This window comes from Xyrauchen texanus, chromosome 2 (assembly GCF_025860055.1).
Source record: "Xyrauchen texanus isolate HMW12.3.18 chromosome 2, RBS_HiC_50CHRs, whole genome shotgun sequence".
NCBI lineage: Eukaryota > Metazoa > Chordata > Actinopteri > Cypriniformes > Catostomidae > Xyrauchen > Xyrauchen texanus.
In genome coordinates, this window is record NC_068277.1 from 2,521,124 (window position 1) to 2,534,553 (window position 13,430).

General features: G+C 41.3%; 1 protein-coding gene and 1 long non-coding RNA gene across 2 annotated transcripts in view; both read left to right on the plus strand.

The window, feature by feature from the left end:
• The window catches only part of LOC127653885 (macrophage mannose receptor 1-like), a 105,033-nt gene that overhangs the window by 6,678 nt on the left and 84,925 nt on the right, over window positions 1-13,430 (plus strand). The gene's annotated exons all lie outside the window — the stretch shown is intronic.
• LOC127653965 (uncharacterized) lies at window positions 1,394-7,814 on the plus strand. Its single transcript, XR_007971882.1, has 3 exons — window positions 1,394-1,480; window positions 1,869-1,957; window positions 7,589-7,814. It is a non-coding gene; the product is annotated as an uncharacterized LOC127653965 (long non-coding RNA).

A 13,430-nucleotide genomic window follows, 5' to 3' on the forward strand; every position in this document is an offset into this window, starting at 1 on the left:
TAACTAATGCACAGTTAATATTGAGTTCATGTATGACTCATGATTAACTAATGCACAGTTAATATTGAGTTCATGTATGACTCATGATTAACTAATGCACAGTTAATATTGAGTTCATGTATGACTCATGATTAACTAATGCACAGTTAATATTGAGTTCATGTATGACTCATGATTAACTAATGCACAGTTAATATTGAGTTCATGTATGACTCATGATTAACTAATGCACAGTTAATATTGAGTTCATGTATGACTCATGATTAACTAATGCACAGTTAATATTGAGTTCATGTATGACTCATGATTAATTAAGCAATTCATTAATGAATCACATCAGCAACTATTAAAGAGTCTGTCTGATTAATATATTAAGTCATATATGAATTGCTATTAGTTAAATGTGTCATCATGGATTAATTCCCTAACAACTTATTATATGAACTAATAGTGTTAATTAATGTGTTAATTACCACATTGAACTGAAGCCATGTATTTGAATTTCCATCCAATACGGGTGCACTAATATGCATTAATACCTGCTTAATTATGGCATTATTACTGAAAATGATTGTGTTAATTACAATAATTATGTAATGAGAAGTTAATAGTCATGTGCCTCAACAAGTAAAGTCATCATATCATATGTCACAAGTCATTAGTTAATGATTCATTAAAACTAATGCTGATACAGCCAAAGTACTGCTTAAAAAGTCATGCCTTGAGAACTAATTTACCATTAATGACCATCATTAGACTTTATAAAAGCTGTTTATTTAACAAATTATTAATGCACCACTATTGTCACTAAATTGCAATGCAAAAACAATGAACACTTCCCCCATCTGCCAAAGGTTTCAGTCAAACAAGCAGTCCCGCCCCCAAACTCACACCATTGGTTGAGTCAGTGTTGCTTTGTCAGGATTGTCATGATGCTTAAACAAACACAGCAAGAGTCACAGTGTTTACACTCTTCTGGAAGTTGCTAATCCTACCAAAATAGCTTGCATATAGTTGTCTTAGGCTGGGATTCGAGAAAGTAATTTAACATCCAAAGATTACACAATTCACCTTTAACCAGAGAAACTATTTATGTTATGCCTTTCACTCTTTGACTCTTCATTTTCCATTTTCACAGACCAGAGCAACAGCACAGACAATTATATTTTTGTTACTAAAGCTAAGACTTGGTTTGATGCATGAGCGCACTGCAGACAGCATTATACAGACCTGGTCACCATTAGAAATCAAACGGAAAATGACATGTTAGCAAAGAAGATATATGGGACTACAGATTTTGCCTGGATTGGACTATTCAGGGACTCTTGGAAGTGGTCCGACCAGGCCAACTTAACAGACTCAACTCGAGTGATTGCTCAACGTCTGAATGGAGCAAATCAAGATTGTGCTTATGTAAATTATGGGGGTTACATCTACGACTATCCCTGCACTGGAACGTTTTACTTCTATTGTGACACTGGTAGGTCTGAACTTGTTATGCTGTTGATAAATCATTTAAATGTAAGACAAAAATGACAAAACAAAACATTTAAGTAATAGTTAACACAATATTTCAAATTCTGTCTTTATTAACTTGCTCTCATGACCTTCCGAATCTGAGTGGTTATTTGTTCTGCTGTCAAGCTCCAAAACTGACAAAAATCACAATTAAAGTGTCATAAAAGTAGTCTGCATGATTCGACATAGTGAACATGTCATATGGACTACTTTAATGACACTTATAAGTTGTCCTTTTTGGAGCTTGACAGATGTGGTCACCAAAAATGAGGGTAAATGACGACATTTTTTTTGGGGGAGTATTCTTTGAACTCTGCTTGTAATTGATATTGTGTGTATTATGCTCACAGTGTGGCTGAAACGGCAGATTGTGAGACTGGAGGTAAAAGTCAGTCAGAATGTGGCTGAAACTACATTGATGGCTCTCGTCTTAAAGCAGGTGAATGTCACGTTTATAATGCTAATAGAGGACAGACATTGAGCTATTTACAGGTTGAACTGAACTAATGATCGGGTGTATGATGACTGCAGTATTTGAGCCAAAAATGGCACAGACCTTCAGACAGTTCTGGAACTGTGTGCGATGACTTTTCTAACTGATCGGACTTATGGTTTTGGCATAGCAGTTGATCAAATATCGGAAAAATCCCACCCATCTTTTTTTTTTATTTACAGGTTCTATCTGTTTATTTACATTATATTTTTTGAGCTTTGGAATTCGAATTGTTGAGCATTCTATTGGTCCATTTGAACCTTCCTTCAACGTAAATCTTTGGGATTTTTCCCATTTTTGATCATCAACTATGCAAAAACTGTAAGCTTGATATGTTAGAAAAGCTTAAGCACACTATTCCAGAACAGTCTGAAGGTCTGTGCCAAGTTTAGTGGATGTAGTTTGTGATATAAATGTTGGTCAGCTTTGGGGAAGTAACAAGTGAAAATGCGGCAATGACTGCCCTTAAGTAACATACAATTTTGCTTTGGTCAAGCTTTCGCTTCATGAGACATCAACAGAATATAGGAAATGTTATTTATTATGGACCATCCAGCAGGTCCAAAGGGAAAAAGTACTGTTAAAGTCTCTGTATATATAAGTCAGGCATTTGAGGAATCATTTGAAAGTTTAGAATCTGAACGTTTCAGAGATAACATCACTTTTGCATTTATGTTACCTAAAATAACAAAATAAGGCCTCAAATCATTCGCATTGAAATTTAGCGCCCCCTAGAGTTGTTGGGGTAGAAATATTTATGTAAAAATAAACGTTCTTCACATAGCACATAAAGTCATATATCAAATGAAAGCTCTCATTCTCAGGAATGTGACTGTATAGTTAATTTTGATAAAGAATCACAAAGTGAAATATGATTTCTGTAAGCCATCAAATACAAATGTCTCTTTTATTCTCCGATAACTGCTGCTGTAAGACACAAATAGCCTAAATCTTTATATTTACTTTTATCTTAGGAAGATCTCTAAAGAATGAGCCATTGTTTACTTGTCTGTGAGCTTGTGTGAATAATCCAATTTTATATCTTAGATGTGAAGATCAAAATATGCCATCCAGAAGGAAAAGCATGCCAAACAAATCATCAGATAAAATATGTTCCCCGTCTGTCGCTCTCTTCGACGTTGTGTCAGAGAAGCGACACTAGGGGTCTCTCTTGAGCACCAAATATACCTCTGATCTATGAAAAAAGGCCAATGAGAAGTTGGCAGCCAGTATTTGCATACCCCGCCCCCGGACATACGGGTATAAAGGCGAGGAAATACTAGAGTTCATTCAGAAAATGTCTTCGGAGCCGATGGTTGTGCATGCTGTTCGCGTGAAGACACACCTGTTCCTGTATTCTTCTGACGCTACTGCATGCTGTTGGATTGAGGGTGCATTACAGCGGCGATTTCTCTTTGAAAATATTGTCCCTGGGCGCTTCGACAGCGCAGTAAACCCAAACTCGAAAGAGTTATTTAAAAGAGTGATTTCCTCTAAAAGAGTGATTTTCTCTAAAAGAGCAAAATACACAGCGGCGTTGAACGTCCTTTTCAGGACGCGTCTTTATAAGGATGCCCTTCCACCCCTGTGTAGTTCCTGGATGTGGTAGAGTGCTATCCGCTTCAGACGGCCACAGGCGTTGTCTCGTGTGTCTGGGTAGTGATCACACGGAGGCTGTGTTTGTGGATGGTTCATGCTCTCACTGCGAGAGCATGACCATGACAACGTTGCGGTAGCGGCTCGCTTTCAACCGAAAGCAAGCCACTCCAGCCGCCCCTTGCATTGCTCCTTATCCCACCGGATTGAGGACGATGCGAGTGGCGCTGGAAGCCATCTGGGGATGGCAGCGGGTGCGGCTCCGTCGGGTACCCCCCCTCGAACCATCCGTCCCACGGCACGCTCGTTGACTCCCGTCCGTGCTCGAGGCAACAGTGGCTCGCCTCACAGCCAGCTCGCTTATCCTCTAGAGCTTGAAGTAGATGAGCTCGCCGCTGCATCGGAGAGCGCGGCATCTGACTCCCTTGGGCTGCCGCCTTCGGACCAGCACACCCAAGCTGAGGCTGACGCTCAGATGTCCGACATGTCCGACAGTCGTCTCCTCCTTTGGACTCAGGTCCCCGGCAAACTCAATGTGATAGCGGAGGCACTGTCACGACGACGCTTGCCCAGCGGAGAGTGGATGCTTCACACCCAGACGGTCCAGCTGATTTGGGAACGGTTCGGCAGAGCCCAGGTAGACCTGCTTGCCTCCCGAGAGACATCCCATTGCCCGCTCTGGTACGCCCGAACAGAGGATCCCCTTGGGGCACTGGCACACAGCTGGCCCACGGGGCTATGCAAGTATGCATTTCCCCCAGTGAGCCTTCTTGCACAGGTGCTGTGCAAGGTCAGGGAGGACGAGGAACAAGTCACACTAGTGGCTCCCTATTGGCCCAACCGGGCCTGGTTCTCGGACCTCGCACTCCTCGTGACAGCCCCTCCCTGGCAAATTCCCCTGAGGAAGGACCTTCTTTCTCTTGCTCTGGCATCCGCATCCAGACCTCTGGAAACTTCATGTCTGGTCCCTGGACGGGGTGCGGAAGATCTAGCCGGTCTACCACCTACCGTGGTAGACACGATCAACCAAGCCACAACACCTTCTACTAGGTAGCTCTATGCCCTGAAGTGGCGCTTGTTCGCAGATTGGTGTTATTCCTGGGCTGAAGACCCACAGAGGTGCACAGTTAGGTCAGTGCTCTTATTCCTGTAAGAGAGGTTGGAGGGGAGGCTGTCCCCTTCCACCCTAAAGGTGTCTGTCGCTGCTATCGCGGCTCACCACAACGCAGTAGACGGCAAGTCCCTTGGTAAGCACGACTTAATTATCTGGTTCCTAATAGGCGCCCAGAGGTTAAATCCCTCCTGGCCAAGCCTGTTCCCCTCCTGGGATCTCTCGGTAGTCCTCGCGGGCCTCCAGAGACCTCCCTTCGAGCCGCTAGAATCAGTTGGACTCAGGGCTCTCTCTCTTAAGACTGCCCTGCTGATCGCGCTCACTTCCATCAAGAGGGTCGGGGACCTGCAAGCGTTCTCTGTCAGCGACACTTGCCTGGAGTTCGGTCTGGCAGACACTCATGTGATCAAAAGACCATGACCGGGCTACGTGCCCAAGGTTCCTACCACGCCCTTCAGAGACCAGGTAGTGAACCTGCAAGCACTTCCCCGGGAGGAGGCAGACCCAGCCCCTTCGTCGCTGTGTCCGGTACGTGCTTTGCGTACCTATCTGGACCGCACACAGAGCTTTAGACGTTCTGAGGAGCTCTTTGTATGCTTTGGGGGACAGCGGAAAGGAAACGCTGTCTCCAAACAGAGGCTTTCCCACTGGGAAGTAGACGCCATTTCATTGGCCTATCACACCCAGGCCGTGCCCCTCCCTTGCGGGTCCGAGCTCACTCAACGAGGAGTGTTGCGTCCTCATGGGCACTGGCCAGGGGTACCTCCCTAGCAGACATTTGTAGAGCAGCGAGTTGGGCAACACCCAACATTTTTACGAGATATTACAGTCTCAGGGTTGAGTCAGTTTCATCCCGTGTTTTCTCAGGTCCGAGCCAGTAGAACTCGGTAACACGATGATGGGCTGGCCGGGTGAATCACTTGCATATAGTGCCCTTTCCCTCCGTTGAGGTAAAACTGTGCGTCTTTTTTTCCCAGGAGATTCCACATCTCGAATCACTGGTCGATTCCTCCCTAGCCCTCATGGGTCCGCAGTTCATCGGAGGAACTTGCCGACCCAATCCACTGCGGGTACTCAGTCTACTCTGTACTGGAATAGGTGGGTGCAGGGTGAGGACTCCTACTCGGACTCCCCCTGTGTGTATTTTCCGTGATACGGTCCCCTTACGAGTAGACCCGCGTTTTTCTTAGGTAAGTTTTGGCTGTCCCCCGGTCGCCGTGTTGTGGCAACTCCCCCTCGCTGAGGCTGGATCTACCACCACGCCACTTCCACGTGTCGCCTAAAAACACATGTGATGTATTCGCCACTTTACCTCCCCACCGGGTGGGTGTGGTCTCTGCAGAGTCTTTTCCCCTGAAAGAATAGGAAATTGGGTAAGACCCCCTTCCCTCAATACATGTAAAGGCCCCAGCTGTCTATTGCTCTATGCGAGAAACATAGAGAGAAAAGAGGTCCGGCCAGGCTTGGCCCATTCCCAGGTTGGCAAGAATTTCTTTGTTCCCCTGTCTAGGGTAACCGGAAGGATTCAAAGACTTTTTGGGGGCATTGGGGAAGGGTACGTGCAGTCTGACACTGCCGGTCGTTTGGCACGTAAGAAATACCTGTCCGCTCCTGTGTCAGCAGAACACGTCCTGGCTCAGTGCTTGGCGGATTTAAATTGGACCCCTAGTGTCGCTTATCCGACACAACGGCGAAGAGAGCGACAGACGGGGAACGTCTAAGTTATGGATGTAACCTCCATTCCCTGATGGAGGGAACAATACTTTGTGTCTTCCTGGCCACGTCGCTGAGCCTAACCATTGTAGTGGCCAGAACCATTTCCGGCTCCTCAGAAAAATCCTGAATGAACTCTAGTATTTCCTCGCCTTTATACCCGTATGTCCGGGAGCGGGGTATGCAAATACTCGCTGCCAACTTCTCATTGGCCTTTTTTCATAGATCAGAGGTATATTCGGTGCTCAAGAGAGACCCCTAGTGTCGCTTCTCCGACAAATGTCTCGTTCCCTCATCAGGGAACGGAGGTTACATCTGTAACCTAGACGTTTCCGACTATTGAGATATTCAATGAAATAATGAGGGTGGTGCTTGAACTGAACAATAGACTGAATGTCTATGGACGAGCACATCTGTGAGGGATAAAATGTGTTAGAGCGCCACCTACATTTCACATCTCTATATTGTGATTGTATATGATAGAGAAAAAAATAGTTTTTCTAATGCTTTCTGCCATCATTGGAATAAATGAGACTTTTCAAAATGAGGTAGAGTGAACAGAAACAGAATTACATGTTTACAAATTTGTTTTTTATCATAAGATTATTAACACAAACAATATTGTTTATGAATAATTGGAATCTTTTTTTTTTATTTAGATGGTTCTTTGGAAAATTAGACAAATTTTTACAATTAGTCCACAGTATGTGTGAGTGGTGAGCTTTTAAATTTGTGTGCCAAAAATTGTGGGCGGCAGAGTTTAAGGGGTGTGGCGGGGTGAGCAAGAGACAATGGGTGTGGTGTCAAGCCTCAGAGAGGCATTTATTGAAAATAATAATAAGCATAAAATGTCCAATTAAAGTTTACATGGGGAAAGGTTGATCTGGCATCCTTGCGGTGAAACGGGGCTCCTTGAAGGGCGGGGAATTCATCCATTACTGTCAGAACGAGGCTTATTTATTATAAACCTCTTCTCGCTCTCCTGCCCAACTCCTGTCGTGATCCTGGCTGAAGGATGGCCCAAACGACGAGAGGGAGGGGCGGGTCATTCCGCCACAGGGGTTAAAGCAGATGATCCTGATTCAAACGATAAGGATAAAAACATGCTTTCATGAGATTAATTCTTTGAGTAATCAAAACCTCTTTCTTTTGTTCAGATGCAGCAAACCCTCAACAAACAGGGCTGGACCGAAGACGTCACCATGACATGGAGGAAACAACACAGTGGACGAGTCTTCCAGAAGATTCAAACACTTGAACCACAAAGTAGTAATGAAAGTGCTGTGTGCCCTGGCCCCAACTTCTGAACACATCTTTTTATAAATTAAATAATTTTCTGCTATAGGAAAAGGTATATAACATTTTGTGTGATGGAACATAATTCTCAGTGAAATGAGTTCAAAATACTCCATTTAAAATGAGTTTGACACCTCTAATCTGTTATAATTAATCATTGTAGTTTGTGTCTTTTATTAAGTGTGATTTATTCATTAACTTTAGATTTCCAGTTCTATATAGGCCATATTAAAATTAGTTTTATTAAAGCAAAAAATGATTAAAAGAGATATATTTGATATAGGTAGACCGGGCTAATTGTCACACAGGAAGATGTCAAAAGGGCTATTTAAAAGAATATTCCAGGTTCAATTCAAGTTAAGATCAATCAACAGCATTTGTGGAATTAATTTGATTACCACAAAAATGTATTTTGACTCGTCCCTCCTTTTCTTTAAAAAAACAATAATAAAAAAATACGGTGAGGCATTTACAAGTCAATGTGTTCAATCCATAAACGTTAAAATAATCAGTTTCAAAAGTATAGACACAACAATAAACAATATGTGTGTTAACATGATTTTACTGTAATACAATTGCTAACTAACATTCTTATCCTAGTTATATATATATTTAAAAAGAGGATTTCAAGTTAAAATGATGCACGAGTTATAACAGAATAATTAATACAAGTGGTTTTATAAAAGTATAAACTTCACATTTCTTCTCAATTTTTGCTCCTTTAAAGAGAGCTAAGAGACGTGTCCAAATTATTATTTGTGGTAATCGATATAACATAAAACCTTTACCACTGGTTTAATGGCAGGTTCCATTGTGACAACTTACCCCTTTAATGAGTGAACAAAATGTTAATGCATGTTCAATGAGCTGAAAATATTTAACAGTAGCAAAATGATTACTATGTGTCTCTCTGTGGAAATACAACTGTATAGCACTGTAAATCGATAGTCACCTAAATACAATAAATAATACTTGTTTCAATAAAGCTCTTAATCCACAAGAACTATGTATGGACGCTTGATTTGATGACACCCTTTAAATAATGTTCTATGCCCTTGTTTATGTACTTTAGTTGACATATTTCAATTGTTCACATAACAATATAATAATATCAGTTTTGCATTTGTCTTCATTAAATGGTTTTATTCCATCCAAGCCTTTTAATTGTCATATCACATAGTTAATTATCACTTCACCCATCAGTTCTGATCATGTAGGGCTGCTTACTTTGCTGACAGGACACAGCACAGGTGTAACTTTTTTGTTTTAAAGCTATTAAAACATTTCTTCAATAAAGTTATCGACGTATTATGTGATTTTTTTATTTATAGATTTAAACATTTAGCATTAGCATAAAAATGTATCAGTTTCAACATCCATTCAAAAAAACATTGCTATGATAATGATTGAAAATCAAGTTATAATAATAATAACCAGTAGATGGCAGCAGTGTTATGTGCAGCCACCTTCTGTGTAGTAATATTAATTAGATGTATATTTAGACATTTAGTTTTAAATTTTTTCACATTTCTTACAGTCAAAACTGCCCTGGTGTTGCAAAGAGAAGACATAAAATAACCATTTTGTTAACAATAATTTATTTTCAACATAAAAATTTAATAAATGAAATGAACAGTAATAAACAGAAATGAACAGCAGGGTACTGTGATATGGGCTGATTTATAGATTTTGTTTGACAAAATAATAAAAAATGACTGTGTTATAGCGTCACCAGTTCATTTGTTTATCTTTCTGTCAGGACCCGGTCTAGAACCTGGGTCTCCGGCGTGAGAAACAGTCACTTAGCAAACTGAGCCACTAGTGGTCGCCAGAAGATGAGGCAGACACAGCAGTACTGGAGACGGTGTTTTAATAATGTAAAAGTAAAGATCTTCAGGAAAAAATATAAATCCACAACGCCAAAAGTCATTCCAGGAAAAAAGGTAATACACCAAGTCAAAAGGTAAATCCACAAGGTAAGAAGGTACAGCAGAAAAAATGCCTCAAAAGATAATCCAAAAATAAATGAGTATCAAATCAGAGTACCACAAGAGAATCCAACTGGAGCCACAAACATTCACAGCTTCACTAAGGCTGGGTGCTAACATTCAAACACAGAGCAAAGAACTACTTCTTCTTCTTCGGTTTTATGTATGGTGGCACCAACATTAAGGTGCATTATCGCCACCTACTGTGTTGGAGTGTGGACCAGAGTTTACCCATTAGCGTGAAAAAATAAAATAAAATAAATAAATAAATAAAACCCTAACTAAATTAACTCTGTTTTCTTGAGATAATGGAATAAACTCTCTATTCCATGAATAAGTATATTTTTAAGCTTTATTTCTTGCACTCCCTCCTTTCTAAGTTCCCTTCCATTATTTCTCGCTCATTGAAATACTTTTGGCAGACACAAATAACATGTTCTACTGACTCTATTCCAGACACAGACACAGACACAGACACTCGTAGCTTGTTTAGAACATTTAACACACTTCTCTGCCCTCCCTCCACCACCTGACACATCACTGACAGCAGATATATTCGCCACATTTTTTACTGATAAGGTTACAGCCATCAGCAATACATTCACAGCACCACACCCTGTCAAACACCTGGCTCCTGTATGCAACCCTTCTTTCACTATGTTCTCTCCTTTAACTGACACTGAGGTCTCTAAACTCCTCCTCTCCAACCACCCCACAACCTGTTCCCTTGACCCCATTCCATCACACCTTCTCCAGGCCATCTCTCCGTCCATCCTACCGGCACTTACACACATAATTAACACATCCCTTCTTGCAGGCACTTTTCCCACTACATTTAAGCAGGCTCGAGTAACCCCACTGCTGAAAAAACCTGCACTTAACCCCACACAGATAGAACACTACAGACCAGTCTCTCTCATCCCATTCATGGCAAAAACACTTGAAAGGGCAGTTTTCAATCAGATCTCCGCCTATCTCTCACAGAACAAGCTGCTGGATGACAATCAGTCGGGCTTCAAAAGTGGACACTCCACTGAGACTGCCCTGCTGTCTGTCATCGAAGTCGCTGAGACTGGCGAGAGCTGAATCGAGATCATCCGTTCTGATTTTGCTGGACCTTTCTGCTGCCTTTGACACAGTCAACCATCAGATCCTACTCTCCACCCTCTCTAAACTGGGTATCACTGGAACTGTGCTTGACTGGTTCAACTCTTATCTCTCAGAAAGGTCCTTTGAGATAACATGGAGAGGGAAGTATCCAAGCCACACCAGTTACTTACTGGGGTACCTCAGGGATCAGTGCTTGGGCCACTTCTCTTCTCCATATACACAACATCACTGGGACCCATCATCCAGTCACATGGTTTCTCTTACCACTGCTACGCTGATGACACGCAACTCTACTTGTCTTTCCAGCCCAACGACACCACAGTGACCGTTCGAATCGCTGCCTGTCTGGCAGACATCTCGGCCTGGATGAAGGAACACCACCTTCAACTCAACCCTGCCAAGACAGAACTCCTTGTCTTTCCAGCCAACCCTGCTGTTGAACACAACATCACCGTGCAGCTGGGTCCAACTACAGTTTCGCCTTCCAAAACGGTCAGAAATCTAGGGGTAACCATTGATGATGAGCTAAATTTCACAGACCACATTTCAAAAACTGCAAGATCTTGTAGATTTACACTCTACAATATCAGGAAGATAAGACCCTTCCTCTCTGTACATGCCACACAACTGCTCGTTCAGTCCCTTGTCATAACTAGACTGGACTACTGTAATGCTCTCATTGCAGGCCTTCCTGCATGTGCTATTAGACCTCTCCAAATGATCCAGAATGCAGCAGCACGTCTGGTCTTTAATGAACCTAAGAGAGCACATGTTACACCACTCTTTGTCTCTCTCCACTGGCTGCCGGTTCATGCACGTATTAAATTCAAGGCCCTGATGCTGGCATATAAAACAGTCACTGGGTCTGCTCCAGCATACCTAAAAACATTTATGCAGAGCTACGCTCCCACCAGAAGCCTGCGGTCGGCTAAGGAACGTCGCCTTGTCGTACTCAAAACAAAGAGGCACCAAAACACTTTCCCGGACTTTCAGTTTCATCATACCACGGTGGTGGAATGACCTTCCCAACTCAATCCGGAAGCTAACTCACTCTCTATCTTCAAAAACGCTAAAAACACATCTTTTCCAAAAGCACTTAACCGGTCAATAATAAAAAAAAAAAAAAAAATATATATATATATATATATATATATATATATATATATATATATATATATTTACATTTCTTGTTGCACTTAAATCTGTTTTGTATACTATTATGATGATAGTAAAACTTTGTAATATGGCACTTTTTGTACCACTGTCTCCCTAAGATGATTCGCTGATGTTCTTCCTCTTTTGTAAGTCGCTTTGGATAAAAGCGCCTGCCAAATGAATAAATGTAAATGTAAATGTATTCCACAATGCTCACACAGTCCTGTTGGATGTTTATTAATTAATTTTAAAGTTTTATTCAGCATGGTATGCCCAACTCTTAACCTTGTTAAAATATTTTTCCTCTTTGGTGCTTCTTTTTCCTATCCTAGCTAATCCTACTTCTCTTTGTATTTCATAAAGTTGACGTCCTGTGTTTCCTGTATCCCATTTTTGTTGCCACTCCTTAAAAGTATATGCTTTAATTATTGCTTTTGCTTCATATTTACTAAGTGAGATATTCATGATCTCCTTATTTTCCAAAGCCTGTTTTGCTAACCCATCAACCACTTCATTGCCCTTTATCCCCTATGAGCTGGTATCCACATAAATATTGTCATTATGTTCATATTCTTTAATCTATACAGATTTTCATATATCTCGTTTACTATATCCTGTCTACTGTGAGATGTGAATGATTGTAGTGACTGTAATGCCGAACAAGAATCTGTACAAAGAACAACCTTTTTAATTTGTGTCTCTTCTATCCACTGTAATGCTGTTGCAATTGCCATCATCTCTACTGTGTATACTGACAAATTATCTGATGTCCTCCTATTAACAGAATATTTTATGGATGGAATACTGAAAGCAAAACCTGTTCTCCCAGTATTAGGATCTTTAGATCCATCCGTATATACTTGGACAAATACTTGATATACAGTTTGTACCCGATCTTCAACAACATCCACAATATTTCCAGAGTCTTTATACACTTTCATTAACTCAAGAATATAAAAATCTATGAATACTGCAGGAAACATCCAAGGTGGAGTTATTGTCAGCGATACTGCAGGAATGTATCTTTTCTGACTTAAAGTCATTTCTCTAGCTTCTTCATCACTATTCCATGCAAAGCACTTCTGATTAGACCTTTCCTTTTTCCAGCATGGAAGAAGTACCTTTACTGTTGGATGATGTTCTTCTGAATGACCTTGAAAATTTACCCAATAGCTCATCATTAACTGCTTGCGTCTGATTTGAAGCGGCATTTCCCCACTTCAACCTGAAGAGCAGATACAGGAGTCGTTTTAAAAGCACCACAACAGAGTCTCAAAGCTTGAGCTTGTATCACATCCAGCTTCTTTAATGAAGATTTTGCTGCTGATTCATAAGCTATACTTCCATAATCTAACACTGATCTAATCAGTGCTATATAAATATTTTTCATTGCAGATCTACTCACTCCCCATTCTGATCCTCTTAGACATCTCATCACATTTAAAATCTT